Genomic DNA, 16,813 nt, shown 5'->3' on the forward strand with positions numbered 1-16,813 from the left:
AAGACTCGTAATACCAGCAGTAGTAAAAAAGCAGTGTTATGAGGCTTAACGCAGCTTTTTTACACATAACGCAAGACTCGTAATCTAGCCAATAGTTAATAACTATTTACTAACTACCTAGTTAAAATAAATACAAATTTACCTGTAAAATAAAACCTACCCTGTCTTACACTAACACCTAACCTTACACTACAATTAAATCAATTACATTAAATAAATACAATTAACTAAATTACAAAAAAAACAAACACTAAATTACACAAAATAAAAAAGAAATTATAAAATATTTAAACTAATTACACCTAATCTAATAGCCCTATCAAAATAAAAAAGCCCCCCCAAAATAAAAAAAAACCCTAGCCTAAACTGAACTGCCAATAGCCCTTAAAAGGGCCTTTTGCGGGGCATTTCCCTAAAGAAATCAGCTCTTTTACCTGTAAAAAAAAAAAAATACAAACAACCCCCCAACAGTAAAACCCACCACCCACACAACCAACCCCCAAATAAAAACCTATCCAAAAAAAACTAAGCTCCCCATTGCCCTGAAAAGGGCATTTAGCTCTTTTTCCGCCAAAACCCTAATCTAAAAATAAAACCCACACAATAAACCCTTAATAAAACCTAACACTAACCCCCAAAGATCAACTTACAGTTTTTGAAGACCCAACATTCATCCTCAATGAAGCGGCAGAAGTCTTCATCCAAGCGGCAAGAAGTCCTCAACGAAGCTGGGAGAAGTCTTCATCCAAGCGGGCCAAAGTCTTCATCCAAGCCGGCAGAAGTCTTCATCCAGATGGCATCTTCTATCTTCATCCATCCGACGCGGAGCGGCTCCATCTTCAAGACATACGGCGCAGAGCATCCTCTACTTACGACGGCAACTGAAGAATGAAGGTTCCTTTAAGGGATGTTATCCAAGATGGCGTCCCTTGAATTCCGATTGACTTATAGAATTCTATCAGCCAATCGGAATTAAAGGTGAAAAAATCCTATTGGCTGATCCAAACAGCCAATAGGACTGAGCTCACATTCTATTGGCTGATTCTAGTTGGTTGATGGTTGTGTATAACTTTCGAGAGATGGGTTAAATTTTGGAGTAGGACCACCAAATATGCAATGCTGTACCCAGCTGTCCACACTCTCTCCAGCACATGGGAGAGTGTGTACCGTAAATCTTATGAAGCGTGATAGGGACTAGGTGCAATCTGACTGAGATTTTGTAATGGAGTTCCCATAGAGTGGCAAAATGTAGAAGTTTCTTGGATTCTAGTGTTTGTCTGGACCAGATCTCAGTGTCAGCCGTGAAGCCTAGATCTCTCTCCCAAGAGGCATATTTGGCTATTTTATGAATATGAGGTTTGAGGAACAGGCCATAGTGAAAGGAGAGGGGCTGTTTGATAGTATGTGCTAGGGCGCATTTACGTTCCCAATCTGTTGAAGATCTAAGACCACTTTTAGGGTAACCCCAAGATCTCAACGAGGAACTAAGACGGTACACTTCAAACTGTATGCAAAAAGGTATGTGGAACTTTATGCAAAATTGAGGGTGTAGCATCCAGTTATCTTGTTCATAGAAGTCTGTAATGTATGTAATTTGAAAATTTCACCAGAATTCTATGTGTGTATCATGGAGGCAATAAAGGGCACTAGCCAGTGTAAGGGCTGGGAAGGGGTGGGGCGCAATCTCCGGATTATGTTTTACTTAGTCCCAGAACTTTAGTGCATCATGAATTATAGGATGCGTTTTACCTAAGTCTTTTCTGTGATGTAGAGGTATCCAAGGGAGACCTGGTAATCCCAAACCAGGTGGTAGTAGTGAGGTCTCTTTATTGTGCCAGCATGGTGCTTGTTCTATTGTGTTCCAGCTTAGTAAGTGTGACAGTCTGGAAGCATTGTATTATAATATTATGTTGGGAAGGGCTAAGCCCCATGAGAGAGGGGTCTTTGTAGTGATTATCTGGAGGTTCTAGGTCTTTTGTCTTTCCAGATATATGTAGTGATAAGACTCTGGAGCTTGTTAAGGATGGGTCTAGGGATGTTGAGTGGGATGCATCTGAATAAACAAGTTATTTAGGGTAAGAGGGTTATCTTAATTGCCACTATTTTCCCTCTCCAAGATATTTCCTTGAACTCCCATGAGTTTAATAAGTTTCTGAATTCTGATTGTCTATCTGAATAGTTTTTAGAAATGATAAAGGAGGGATCAGGACTCAAAATTTTAATGGACTTAGACTTCCATTGGAAATCATAATAATGTTGTTGTAAAGAAGTCAAATCTCGAGGGAGGATATTAACAGTTAGAGCTTCTGTTTTGGAAAGATTACGTTTGGAGTAACTTAATCCACTAAAGTAGTCAAGAAGTCTGAAAACTGCAGGTATGGAGGAGTCTGGCTTAGTTACAAATAGCCATACACACAGAAGCGAAACAGCAGCTTTTTGGAGTAATGCAGTGCACGTGGAGACAGGGACTCTGCCAAATCCCCCAGTCACAACAGTACAAAGAAGATGTCCACAGCACTGGCACATAAAAGTCTTCTTTTATTGTTTAAACAGACATATGAAAAGCGACGTTTCGGTTAACAACCCTGATTTATGCCTGATAACTATACAATACATTTCTCACTTTTAAAACCATCTTGTCATCTGAGTAATGTCATCGGCATATAAAGCGATTTTATGTTGAGAGTTCCCCAAGGAAATGCCAAAGATATTAGGATACTTCCTGATGGCCTGAGCTATGGGTTCTATAGCATCTGGACCTTCTCTATCTGGAATAAAGCCCACCTGATCTGAGTGGACCAGGGAGGGAATAACTTTGGATAATCTGTTGGCCATAATTTTGGCATAAAGCTTTTATACAAATTAATGAGGACGGTAACTACTACATCGTTCTGAAGGCTTACCTGGTTTCAATATGGTGACTATCGTAGCTTCTAAAAATTCTGCGTTACATGTGCCTTTGTGTTTTATTTCCTCAAACATTCTATATAAATGGGGAGCTATTAAAGATTGAAACGTTTTGTTGAATCGGGGAGAGTAGCAATCTGGACCTAGGGATTTACCTAATTTTAGGTATTTGATAACTTTATGAACTCCTTCTACTTTTATTGGGGAAGTAAGGACAGGTATATTAGCTTGTGTGAGTTGGAGTAGATGGAGGGAGTCGAGAAACTGTCGAACTTAAGATGGAGGAAGTGGGGGTTGGTCAAGATTGACCTCTATATTATAAAGGTAGTGGTAAAAGTCTTTAAAGGTTTCACATATTTCTTTAGGGGAGTATGCCGGGGTATTATTATTTTTTTGATGGCAGGTATTTTAGATTGGGCCCTACGGTATCATCGTTTTGCTGCTAATAAAGAAGAGGCTTTATTGCCTTGGTAGTAGTAAGTTTGCTTAAACTTTTCTAGAATACGGTGTACCCTTTGAAATTCAAAGGTCTGTATTTGTTTAGTGACAGATACGATTTTTTTTGTTTATAGTGTTAGAGTAAGAAGTATAAAGCTGGAGCCTTAGGGTCCTAAGTTGTGTGGTGAGAACAGACATGCGGGGCTCCCGGGATTTTATGTTTATCTGCGTCTTTCTTGATAAAATGTCCTCTAAGATAGGCTTTAAGCGAGGCCCAGAGGATCTCTGTTGAAGTCTGGGAGTTATCATTAATATTTAGAAATTCCAAGATCTTTTTTTGGAGTTCTAGTTTATAAATAGAGTCTGTGACTAACCAATCTTTGAAGCGCCATGCAGGAGGGGATGTGTCTGTTAAATGAGGGCCTAGTAATAGGATCAAAGCATCATGGTTAGACCAGGAGATTGGGGAGATTTTGGTATACAACATATTGTCAAAAGTTTGAGAACGTGTGAAAAAGTAATCTATAAGCGTATGTGATTTATGAGGGGAAGAGTAAAAGGTGAAGTCCTTGTCTTGTGGGCGGAATGACCTCCAAGTATCATAGAGGTTGTATTGATTAATTCAATTTTGGAAGGCTTTAGAGAGTGAGTGGGTCGATCTTTTGAAGAAAGAGATATTTGGGCCTGACCTGTCTAAGACATGGTCCCATATGAGATTGAAGTCTCCACCCAGAATCAATTCACCCTGCTTCACGGCTGAGACTGACCCCAGGAGTTTGCTCAGAAACCGTGTTTGTTTAGTGTTGGGGCATAGACATTCACTAGGGTTACTAGATTATCATTTAATTTACATATCAGTATGATAAAGCAGGCTTGGGGATCACATTCTACATAGATGGAATCATATTTGACATTATTACTAATAAGTATGGCTACACCTCTGGTTTTAGATTGAAAGAAGGCTTCAATTGCTATCAGGTATTTTTTGAATGTGTGTGTTGTACCTGAGGTTGAAATCCAATGGGTTTCCTTAAGGTAGACTATGTCTGTTTTAGACCTCTGTAGGTAGTTCAGTAAGAGACTGCATTTCATAGGTGAATTGAGCCCTTGGACATTTAGTGTAATCAGGAGGAGACCTTCCATACTAAAAGGAAAAAAAAAAGGGGGGGGGGGAATTAGGGAGGAGAGGGGTAGGTTAAAGGGAAAGCTCAAATTTCCTCTTGAGTGGGAATTGGAACAAAAGAGTAGTGAGTATACCAAGCAATGCTAAAAACAATAGTTATAGATAAATATAATTGTGATGTTAAGTTAATACTATAGTTGGGATAATTTCTGGTTGTCAAAAGCTGCTATGTATTGGGGAAAGGGTTAAAAGGAGGGAGACATTATAATAAAGTAACCTCTAATAAGGTTCAATAAAATAGGATAGTACGGAGTGACTGGGGTGAACAGTATGAGTCAGTAAGAAGTAATAGTCCTGTTTGGGGGGTTGCAGTAATTTTATGGGAAACTTATTTATAGGAATGGGGAGGGGTCCAAGTGGAGCCAGGCATAATAGGTGAAATATGGAGTGAAGTATGTACGAAATAAGGGGTATTACCCACTTAAAAGTGAGATAAGTTGCAAAGGTTTTGAGTATGGAGAGGAGTATAGGGAAGGGGGGTACCAGAAGTAAATTAGCCCCCCCAATTATTGCATATAACTAACGGTGGTTAGGGAGGTCATATGAATGTGGCCTACTTAATAATAGGGTAGAGTAGGTGTAGTATTAGGTTGGGAAAGAATTTAGTTTGAGATATTGAATATAGAGGGTGTAATGTGATAGGGATACCTGCGTGGTAAATATAGGAACATCTGTCAGGTAGAAACAACAATACTAGTAAGTATTTCAAGTAAACATTGAAGTTAGGGGAACTAGGTGATATACCTTCAAGGGTGATGTCAGATCCTTAACCTTAACAATATGTGAAATCTAAAGCATAAAAATAACATCTTAAAACATTACTTTAAGCTATATTAACTATTGGACTAAGTGAGAATCAAGATTAGGTGTTAACCCTGAACATTTATGAGAGTCCAAATTAAAGGTATAGTGATAGAGAATAACATATGTATATAAACTTGAGGTTTATAGCTAACAAAAAACTGACTATCCCTTAATGTCTAGACTAGTTCGAGAAGCATTGGAATGTCATTTCAAAACATACATCTGAGCTACTAAAACATCATAGCAGACAAAAGTAATGGCATAAAAGTAACAGAAATACAAAATGTTAGACAACAGTACAATCAATATAGTAATAATCAAGGCAGAAGTCCTAAATGTACCAGAAAACCTTAAGTAAAGGATACTTTGGGGCCTGGAAGTATTCTCAAGGGTAAGGTGTGTACCCGTATGTGGGCCCATGCTGATCCTTAGAGGCGATTGATTTCTGAAAAGAGGCAAGATGTGTTAGGGATTAAGACAAGTTCCTCGGGTGAATCATGTCTTTTCTTTTAGATTGTTGTATTGGTCTCCTGGGGAGAGGTTGTCACTCCGGGGCAGTAGTGGAAAGAGCTTTGGAGTTCTCAGATGTCTTGTTGGGATCTGAAGACTGAATTAGGCTGAGTGATTGAAGGAGTTTCATGCCTTGATCCAGCGATGAGATCATGTATGACTGATCTCCATATTGAAAGAAGATTTTCACCAGAAATCCCTATCTATATTTCACATTATTATGACGTAGGACTTGAGTGAACTGTTGGAATGTTTGTCTTTTGGCTAGGGTATGCGGGGAGAGATCTGGGAAGATTTGTATCTTGTGGTATGGATCTTTAAGGGTTTTGTTGTTGAAAGAAGCTCTTAGGATTTTCTCTTTAAAAGTAAAGTAGTGCAATCTGATGATGACATCTCTTGGGATATCTGAGGTTGCATTTCTGGAGCAAAGAGCCCTATGAGCTCTGTCAATAAGGAGCTCTTAATCTTGAAGGGTTTCTAGTAATTCCTTGAATAAGCCAATGAGATATTCGATTAGATCTGTGGATCCAATGTCTTCAGGTATGCCACGTATCCTAAGATTTTTATGGCGTGACCTATCATCCAGATCCGCCAGTTTGGATTCAAGGTCTGAGATCTGTTCAGCAAGGTTCTGAGCATAGGATAGGAGCTTTGTATGATCAATGTTAAGATCCTTATGCTTCCTTTCCAAAGTCTCTGTTTGCTCTCCTAAGGAAGAGATATCCCGTTTGAACTCACTGACTGATTGCTTAAGATCTTGCTTAAGGGATGTATAGTGAATGTCCATTTTGTCAGAGAGAGCTTTGATAGAGTCAAGTATGGATGATTGCGAGAGAGTGGCTTGATCTGTGTTTGAGTTGTCATGTTTATAAGCACATTTGAGGGAAGTAGTGGATTCTCTGGAATCATCATCTGACACATCTTGGTCAAAAAGATTTTTACTGTTGAAGTGATCTCCTAGAGTTCTTTTAGGGTTATCTTGATGTTTTTGTTTTTTCTTCATGGCATGCGCCATTATGAGAGGATCAGTTTTTCACCTTTGAATGAAGGGAAGAGTGGCAGCTTGGGGTGGTGACTTCCCTAATGAGAATGGAAACTGGGGGAAGTGTATCCGATACCCCCTACCTCAAGAGCCTAGCACAGCATACCTAAATAATCCATTTAGAGGTAGAAATTGACCCGACTACACCGCATGGGCTGATATTCAGTTGTGCTAGATGAAGGATTTATGCTCCTATAGGTAGTATCAGAGAGGTTTTGAGACCAATATATATTGAATTCTTTCAAGATGTACCCCCTCTCCTGGGGAGGTTCCCCTATGGACGTAGTGGGAAAAATGAGTGGGGTTTTGACCCGCAAGTTATTGAGGTCTGTGGGAAAGGGAGGAGAGGGGTTTAAGTGTAGTGGTATGGAGAGCCTAATTCAGTGGAGAACTGGTTTATATCCAGGATGCCTTAAAAGGTACTCAATAAAACATGTCAATTGACAAAAGAGGCACTGTTGTGATTAGGTACAGAGAAGGAGGATTTGGTATTTTCTTCCTACTCTGGGTAACTTCAGGCTGTGTGAAAATCTAAGTAGAGACAGTAGTTGGATAGATAGACTATCCAACAAAAAGTATACACTAAATAGCACTCCAAAGTCCTAATAATGATAAGGCACTATAAGAGACTTCACCTCATTATAAATGAATAAGGGGGTCAGATAGAATAAAAATAAAATATAACTTTTAATGATAATATTAAAAACAACCAAAACATACAAGATACATACAATTAAAACTACGAATTGGAGGATGGTCAGCGTGTATGTGAAAGTGTGTGCTAGATTAGTAGCAACACTAAGGTCCAAGTAATAAAGGAGTGGGACCGCTAATAATGAATATATTCAAATTATATTCAAAGTCTATCCAGAGTAATACTTAGTTGCTCAGCTGATATAACGTACTGACTGAGAGTTAATAAGACTGACAGACTAAGAACAGTGAGTTAAGTGCCTAGGTAAAGTAGGTACCAGCTCACTGGTTAAATCCAAAATGAGTTTGCTATATACTTGAAACACGTGGGTATCATTAGATTATATATAAATAAAAGTATATTTGGTTCAAGAGATAGCAACACGTTGTATTGATACTATCGTGACTGGTAATGGATATTGAGCCTATGACTAAAGGAGTTGAGTCAAAAAACAACAAATAGATACAGTAGTAGGAATTGAGGCTGTGTTATACACTGATATGGCTACTGCATTGAGTTAAATGGCTAAGTTAAGCTATTAACTAAGATTATGCAAATCATATCAAACCTAAGTTCACTGGATCCTGTGTTTTAGGTAGCGTTTTGGAGGCACGATTAGTGTGACCTTATATTTCATGGTCCTTTTTAATAATTCCTTGGGGGCATTAATGTGTAGTACTCTATACAGGCTATTTAACTGACCCAGCTATTAGTTTGGAGTTACCCGGCTGCAGCAAAACCCGCTTACAAGCTATGCTAAGACTGGATAGCTAGAGGACATTTTAACCTCTAAGATGCCGAGTTTCTCTGTGTACTAATTAATGCTCATATTTAGCCCTGTTTAGTTGCTATTACACTGCTCCTAACATTATGCTAATCTGAATATATGAACTACCAATTATTGTTATTGGTCAAGCTAGACCCTAGCGACAATGCTCAGCTGAATCTATTCAGCACGGCTCATTACCTAGTAGATTTCCGTGGAGCTGTAACAATATCGACATACTTAATAAAAACTTGAAAATCTTATCTCCACCTAGCTACGGTGATGTTAACATCGCTTAAATTAGTATTGTGTCATTCAAAAGTAGATTGTCCACGAAGAACAGTTAAAAACACATTTTAGATACAAACTTAACAATCATTTTGTGAGTTCATGTCAGTTACGCTTTCCCTGCATTTTGGGGTTTAAATTAATCTCAATGCGTGTTACTTCAACACTGACAAGTACTAAGTCACATATATCAAGTCACACTACTGCTTATGTATGCCATTAACTTATAAACCTAATAGTTGTATTGGGGATTTTATATCATTCGTGCTTACTGGAAGATGCTTTTCCTGTAATTGTCAGGTTAAGCAACTTGTAGGGTGTATTTTACTTTATGCTGACAAGCATCTAGCTACATATATCCAGTTATACTACTATTGGTTTATTTTTGATTCACGTGTCAAACCCATCATTACCTGTTCTCAAGGATACAGAAATCATTTTATAACCACATATCTGATTAAATTTTGGGTTCACTAGTGTTTATCTCTCAATAGTACTTGTAACTGTGAAGCTACACATACACCAATATATATACATATTCTTCCACTTAGCGGCATTTTTTGCTATTACACTGATTCCCACTATCAAGTGCTCTTTTAAGTTCTTTGACACCTATAAGGTCTATCACCCGGTTCTCTGAGCTCTATTTAAATAACACTCAGTGTTAATACTGCAATTCCTTTATAAATAGTAACATATGCTGTCTTTTATCTTATTTGCTTCATTACGAGTGACTTCCTAGACTTACTTTTGTGAGTGACTCATCACGTTGGTTTAATATAATCAGACAGCACCCTACTAACTTAGGTTTGATATGATTTGCATAATCTTAGTTAATAGCTCAACTTAGCTATTTAACTCAATGCAGTAGCTATATCAGTGTATAACCCAGCCTCAATTCCTACTACTGTATCTATTTGTTGTTTTTTTACTCAACTCCTTTAGTCATAGGCTCAATATCCATTACCATTCACTATAGTATCAATACAACGTGTTGCTATCTCTTGAACCTAATATACTTTTATTTATGTATAATCTAATGATACCCACGTGTTTCAAGTATATAGCAAACTTATTTTGGATTTAACCAGTGAGCTGGTACCTACTTTACCTAGGCACTTAACTCACTGTTCTTAGTCTGTCAGTCTTATTAACTCTCAGTCAGTACGTTATATCAGCTGAGCAACTAAGTATTACTCTGTATAGACTTTGAATATAATTTGAATATATTCATTATTAGCGGTCCCACTCCTTTATTACTTGGACCTTAGTGTTGCTACTAATCTAGCACACACTTTCACATACACGCTGACCATCCTCCAATTCGTAGTTTTAATTGTATGTATCTTGTATGTTTTGGTTGTTTTTAATATTATCATTAAAAGTTATATTTTATTTTTATTCTATCTGACCCCCGTATTCACTTATAATGAGGTGAAGTCTCTTATAGTGCCTTATAATTATTAGGACTTTGGAGTGCTATTTAGTGTATACTTTTTGTTGGATAGCCTATCTGTCCAACTACTGTCTCTACTCAGTATACTTTTTATACACAGCACCACCCTAGGAACTCACTGGCATTGAACTGGAGTATCCTTCTATTAGGCAATAGTCCGCCCTAATATATAGTAGTGCCATTGGTCTTTCTTCCTTTTGTGTGAAAATCTAGTAGCAGGAAAACCAATGTGACAGACTATTACAAAATTTTCTAAAAAAACTTGTCTGTGTTAGGTATAAAGTACCCGGAATTCAATAATGTAAATATGAGGTCTAGTAGCGTGACAGTCTCAACATGGGATCCGCTTGCCCCTAAATCTGCCTCTGTCTAAGTGTATGCTTCAGATGTAACTTACGGTTGACGAATCCGTCTGTGTGAGATCCTGAGGATCCTAAGGGCAATCCATAGCAGGCCAGATGTTGTTCCAGGCTCCATGCGCCGAGTATACAGTTGAGGTAAGATTGTGGATTTTCGCGGGCTTTTGTACTGTCTTCTGGAAAGAGAGGGTTAGCAGGCAATCAGCACAGAACACCACTCCTCAGATCAACTACCGAGCCATGAGAGAGAAGGCAGATAGCAATCCTCAAAGGGTAGAGTCAGAGCAGAGGTAGACTTCTCTTCTGATGCTGCAATGTCGGTGTAGCTCCCCGTTATCCAGGGTTCCGCTGTAGGTCTCTGGATCAGTAAATTTATGCTTTGTGTCTAGTTAGGGGTATTAAGGAAGATAGTTACGACTCTTGTTGGGAAATTACGAACGTTAAACAAGGAGATTTCTCGAATGTGTCAGAGGAGCGCTACTCTATAACGTCCAGTCTGCTCCGTAGTTAGCTCTGCCCCCCATATTAATACATTTTAGTATTTCTGTTATTGCAAGAAAAAGACAGAATGACAAACAGTTAAATCCGAAACACAACAATGCAATTGCCAATAGAAATGTCATTAAATAAAAGACAAAAGTACTGTACCCGATGTACAATAAATATAAATATAAAAAAAAATATGAGAATTTCAGTGAAAGGGGGTAGTGAGCTAAGGAAGGAGAAAATGTGTTGAGATAATTAGTAAAAAGGATAAAACAAGAAAAAAAAGGGAAAAAGAGGAAATAAGATAATTTGGATGAGAAAAGGGGAATAGATAAGAATTGATTAAAATGTGATGAAAAGGGAAATGTTCAGCTAATAGATAAAGTGGAAAATAGTTTCCAACCATCACAAGGTTTCTTGTTTTTTTGTTTTTTTTTAGCTGTGCCCAGAATATGGGGGCACCAGTAACAATTATTTTAACCTACTGTAAATTAACAATCAATGTTATAACCAATACACCTGAATTATGTTTAATGAAAAAAATATCTCTGTGATATCCAGAATCAGTTTGCTAATGTGAACTGAATTCACTTTTAGATTGTGTTTTTAAGCACATTAAAATAACTTAAAGGGACATGAAACCCAAATTTTTTCTTTCATGATTTAGAAAGAGCATACAATTATAAACAACTTTCTAATTTACTTCTATTATCTATTTTGCTTCATTCTCTTGATATTATTTGCTGAAAAGCATATCTAGATATGCTTTGTAGCTGCTGATTGGTAGCTGCACATAGATGCCTCCTGTGATTGGTTCACCGTGTGCATTGCTATTTCTTCATTAAAGTATATCTAAAGAATGAAGCAAATTAGGTAATAGAAGTAAATTAGAATGTTGTTTAAAATTGTATTCTGTATCTGAATCATGAAAGAAAATGTTTGGGTATAGTGTACCTTTAACAAAATATACAAAATGTGAGTTTATCTCCTTATGCAATATGGTTTCCATAGAAACTGCCTTTTCTATAAAATTTTTTAATTGAAATGGGATTACTGGTTCCACATTATCAGCAACTGATTACACAAATAAATAGTATCCCTCCCATTCCCTTGTTACATGTACTTGGATCCTTAAAAATTACCAAAGCCAGGAGCCTTTTTCTTACACCAGGAACATGTTGCTCCTTTCCTTTACTGGTCTCATTCCAAAACATCAGACTTTGACGTGTGAAAAGATTGTATTAACAGAACAAAAAAAAAGAGTGCTAAGCAAAAATGTACTTATATGTTGCAGCATTTTACTTTTGATTGGATATAACTATGGGTCAGATTACAAGTGGTGCACTCATTTTTTTTACCGTTCACGCACTAACCATGCTCAAAATAAAAAAATTATCACAACCACATTTGCGTGTGTATTAGAAGTTGAAAGTAAAAAGTTAGCGTGTGAGCGAAAGACCGAGGCATGCTAACTTCAGGACTTCAGATATCACGACCGCACTCTCCCGAATGAACGCATTCTCCCCATAGACTTTTATTGGGCATGCTGAAAAAAGCTGTTAGTTATTGCTTGCGCGCTAATCTGACACTGCACTAGACCAACTGCGCTAAACCCAAAGGTGTTAGGAGTAAAGTATTCCTACGTTCTTCACATAGAATAAAAGGTTCTTTTTATTTTAAAATGTATATTTCTATGTATATGATTCTCTTTTTTTTGTAAAATAAATATCTATAACTATATATCTATATGAATACATACATCTATATGAATATATGAATACATACATTCTATTGGATGATTCTATTGGATGATCTGTGCGTATTCTTTTTTAACAAGGGATACCAAGAGAACAAATCACATTTGAAAATAGAAGTGAATTTAAAAGTGTCTTAAAATGACATGCTCTATCTGAATCATGCAAGTTTAATTTTGACTTTCCTATCCTTTTAAATATATCTTTTGTGCTTCACAATTTTTTTTGCATTGTTCAATAAAAATAAAGGCTGCCTAATATATTTGGATGCAATTTTATCACTTAACTAATAATAACAAACCTTAAAGGTTCATAAAACACATTTTTTTCTTTTGTGATTTAGATAGAGCCTGTGATTTAAAACAACTTTCCAATTTACTTTTATTATGTAATTTGTTTTGTTGCCTTGATAGAATTAATTGAAATTGAGACTTAGTATGCCTCATGTTGGCTCTCCCAATACATTCAGATAGTTCCCAGTTCCCAATAGCGCATTACTGCTTCTTCAACAAAGGAAACCAAGAGAATGAAGCAAATTAAATAATAGAAGTAAATTGGAAAGTTATTTAAAATTGTAGGCTGTATCTGAATCATGAAAGAAAAATTTGTGGTTTTATGTCCCTTTAAACTGAAATCATAAATGAACACTCAACATGTTGCACTTTCACATTAATATATTATAAACTGCTGCTCCTTAACTCATCTGCCCCCTCTGAGGTGGCGGACTGCAATTATCCCGATCCGATATGATCGGGAAGATTGACAGCCCCTGCTAGCGGCTGATTGGCCGCGAATGTGCAGGGAGCGGCATTGCGCAAGCATTTCACCAGAAATGCGTGTGCAATGTTAAATGCCAACAGCGTATGTTGTTAGCATTTAGCGATGCAGGGCTGACATGATTTGCTATAGCGAATCATGTCCGCCCGGAGTATGATAAATCTACCCCAAAGACTCTAGGGGATAAAGTTATCCTAAGAATTAATTAATTTTTTATAATTATTCATAGTACATGTATATATAAGTAACTTTGCAAAATATCAGCACACAAAATACTTATTTAAAATAAATTTAAAACTATAATTTTAGGGGGGTGTCTTGGCAACAATAGAGGATGCTGTGGAGATTTGGATAATTCACAGATTTTTTTAGCCAAAATACGCCCCAACCATAGATGAAACCTGAACCTATCTCTGTTTTGCAGCTCCCTAATTGAACTGCTAAATATATTTTGCTGTATTTATGACCCCAGGATTGAGGCGGTCTGTATGCAGATGTTGACACCCCCATCCCAGTGATCAGGGTACAGCAGTCGTGTTGAAACTGTTTATTCACATTGAGCAACAACCACACTTTATATCTAGGTTTTTTTTCACAGCAATTTTTTATGGTACATGATTTATTGACAGACTAGTGGCCTATCATTGCTAATTCATTTATAAAACAGTTTGCTAGACCATTGTTTTCACTCAGAAAAATTAGGTTTAAGGTTTTTTTGATTACCTATATGGGGGCTTATCTATCAAGCTCCGAAAGGAGCTTGACGGCCCGTGTCACAAAGACCGCTGCTTCATAATCCTGTCCGCCTGCTCTGAGCAGACGGACAGGAATCGCAACAATTCAACTTGATCAAGTACAATCGGGTTGATTGACACCTCCCTGCTGGCGACCCATTGGCCGCGAGTCTGCAGGGGGCGGCGTTGCACCAGCAGCTCTTGTGAGCTGCTGGTGCAATGTTAAATGCGGAGAGCGTATTGCTCTCCGCATTCAGCGATGTCTTGCGGACCTGATCCGCACTGTTGGATCAGGTCCGCAAGACATTTCTTAAATATGCCTCATGGAGAGGATTAGAAATTAACTTCAGTTTACTTATGCAGCAAATATAGTTGATTTTATTGTCTAAATCTTGTATTTTGTATTTTGTATTTTACTATGGGATTATTACTTTAGATACAGAGCTATTGCTTTTGAGATGTGTATCTAATTTGTATCCCTTATGTGGTCTGTATATGTTGACTTAAAGAGACATTCCAGCCAAAATTGGAATCCCCATGGATGCATTTCATTTATAAACAAAACCATTTTTGTAATATAAATGTATTTGCAAAATAAAAGCTATAGCTGTTTCAAAGTGTATTTAAAGTAGGCACCGTGAGTCAGCATGTTAAACACAGCACTTGCTCAGAGAGCCCAAGGGGCTTGTACCATCTAGTAATGACTCAATTTGTTAATCGCAGACATGATACAAACCCCACTGGCATTCTGAGCAGCTGCAGTATTTAAAATGCAGGGGCATTAAGAATATCTAGCTTTGCTTCACATGCAAATGCAGAGAAAAATGTTAACTCTAAAACAGTGATAACTTTTACTAAAAGCTTTTTTGCCAATACATTTATATAGCAAATATGTTCATATTCAAAGATATGATTCATCTATGTGCATTTAAATTTTGACCAGAATGTCTCTTTAAAGACTCAATAAAAATGCATTAAAAAAAAGCAATTATTTTGTTAGCATTGTTTTGCAGTCCACAGACATAACCTTGTTACCAATGTTTATCCTTTCTGCTTTGCTGTGGCGAATTGACAGCATATAAAGGAGGAGGCGGCCTAGCAGTGATCTACAAATCACTTCTCATCCTCACTAAACCAACCCTACAGAGCACACTGCCATTCATAGAAACACACTGCAACTCCAAACAACACCCCAAGACACCATCCACATACTACTATGTTACAGACCACTAGGGCCAAAGACACACTTCCTCAATTCCTTCACTGAATTAATCTCCACACACACCTTGAAAACCAAAAAATTACTGTTACTCTGGGACTTCAACCTCTGGGCCAACTCATCCCAGGACCCCATCACCATCGCCTGCTTCAGCGAACTGGAAGCACTAGGTCTGCAGCAACTGATAAGTGCTCCCACTAACATTTCTGGCCACACCCATGACCTCATCTTCAAGCAGAACATCGACATCAACACTCTGGACAACATGCCCCTGCCATGGACTGACAACCACGATATCAAATTCAATATAACTACAGAAATATTTTGCCAAAAACCAGCACACTCAACAACACACTAGACAAGATCACAGAAGAAACTACACTCACAGCTCTTCAAAACCACAATGTCCAAATAAATTGCGGCACTGACGCAATTCCACACAACTGAAGACACACTCAACTCTCTTAACACAGCACTACTACAGACAGCAGACAATCGCACCAATCCGCAGAGCACCCCCTCGCAAAAACAATTCTGGCTGGTTCAATGACTCCATTACATCACTGAAACAAGAACACAGAAGAGCATAAGCAGCCTGCAGAAGGAACCCAACCACAGACAACCACACAAACTACAAATCACTCACTATTAAATACCACAAAGCCATCTTCACAGCCAAAAATGTACACTTCTCAAACACCATCTCAAAAGCCATAAACCGCCCCGCAAGCTCATCAAACTAGTCACACAGACTATGAACCCCATCTGTCTTGAGCCACCAGCAAACGAAACACAAGAATTCTGCAATGAGCTATCTGACTTTTTCATTGACAAAATCACAAACATTCAAGAAGAAATTCAACAGAACATAGCAAGCAACTCCGATCGGTCACCGCAACAAAACAAAAAGCACACAAATTCTTCACAACCACCGAGATTCACCCTGGTACCAATCACCATTGACACCACCAAAGTCATAATTAGAAGCCTCTGGGACAGCACATCACGAAACAACATTATTCCCACAAAACTTCTGAAAGAATGCACCAACATCCTGGCACCCACCATAACACACCTCATAAACTTGTCATTCAAAGAAGAAATCCTACCTATCTCCCTCAAGCAAGGCATAATCAAACCCCTCCTAAAGAAGCCCAACTTTGACCCCAATAACACCCGCAGACCTGTCACAAGCCTCAACACCCTCTCCAAGATTATCGGGAAAGCAGTAGTATAACAGCTACTGACCATCTGGGCACCCATTAACTCCTGGTTCCATTACAATCTGGTTTCTGCCCTGGCCACGGGACTGAAACGGCACTCCTTAAGATCTGGGATGATGCCCTTGAAACAGCAGATTTAGGAAAATCGTGCCTCCTGGTGCTACTGGAGCTCA

This window comes from Bombina bombina, chromosome 6 (genome assembly GCF_027579735.1).
Source record: "Bombina bombina isolate aBomBom1 chromosome 6, aBomBom1.pri, whole genome shotgun sequence".
NCBI lineage: Eukaryota > Metazoa > Chordata > Amphibia > Anura > Bombinatoridae > Bombina > Bombina bombina.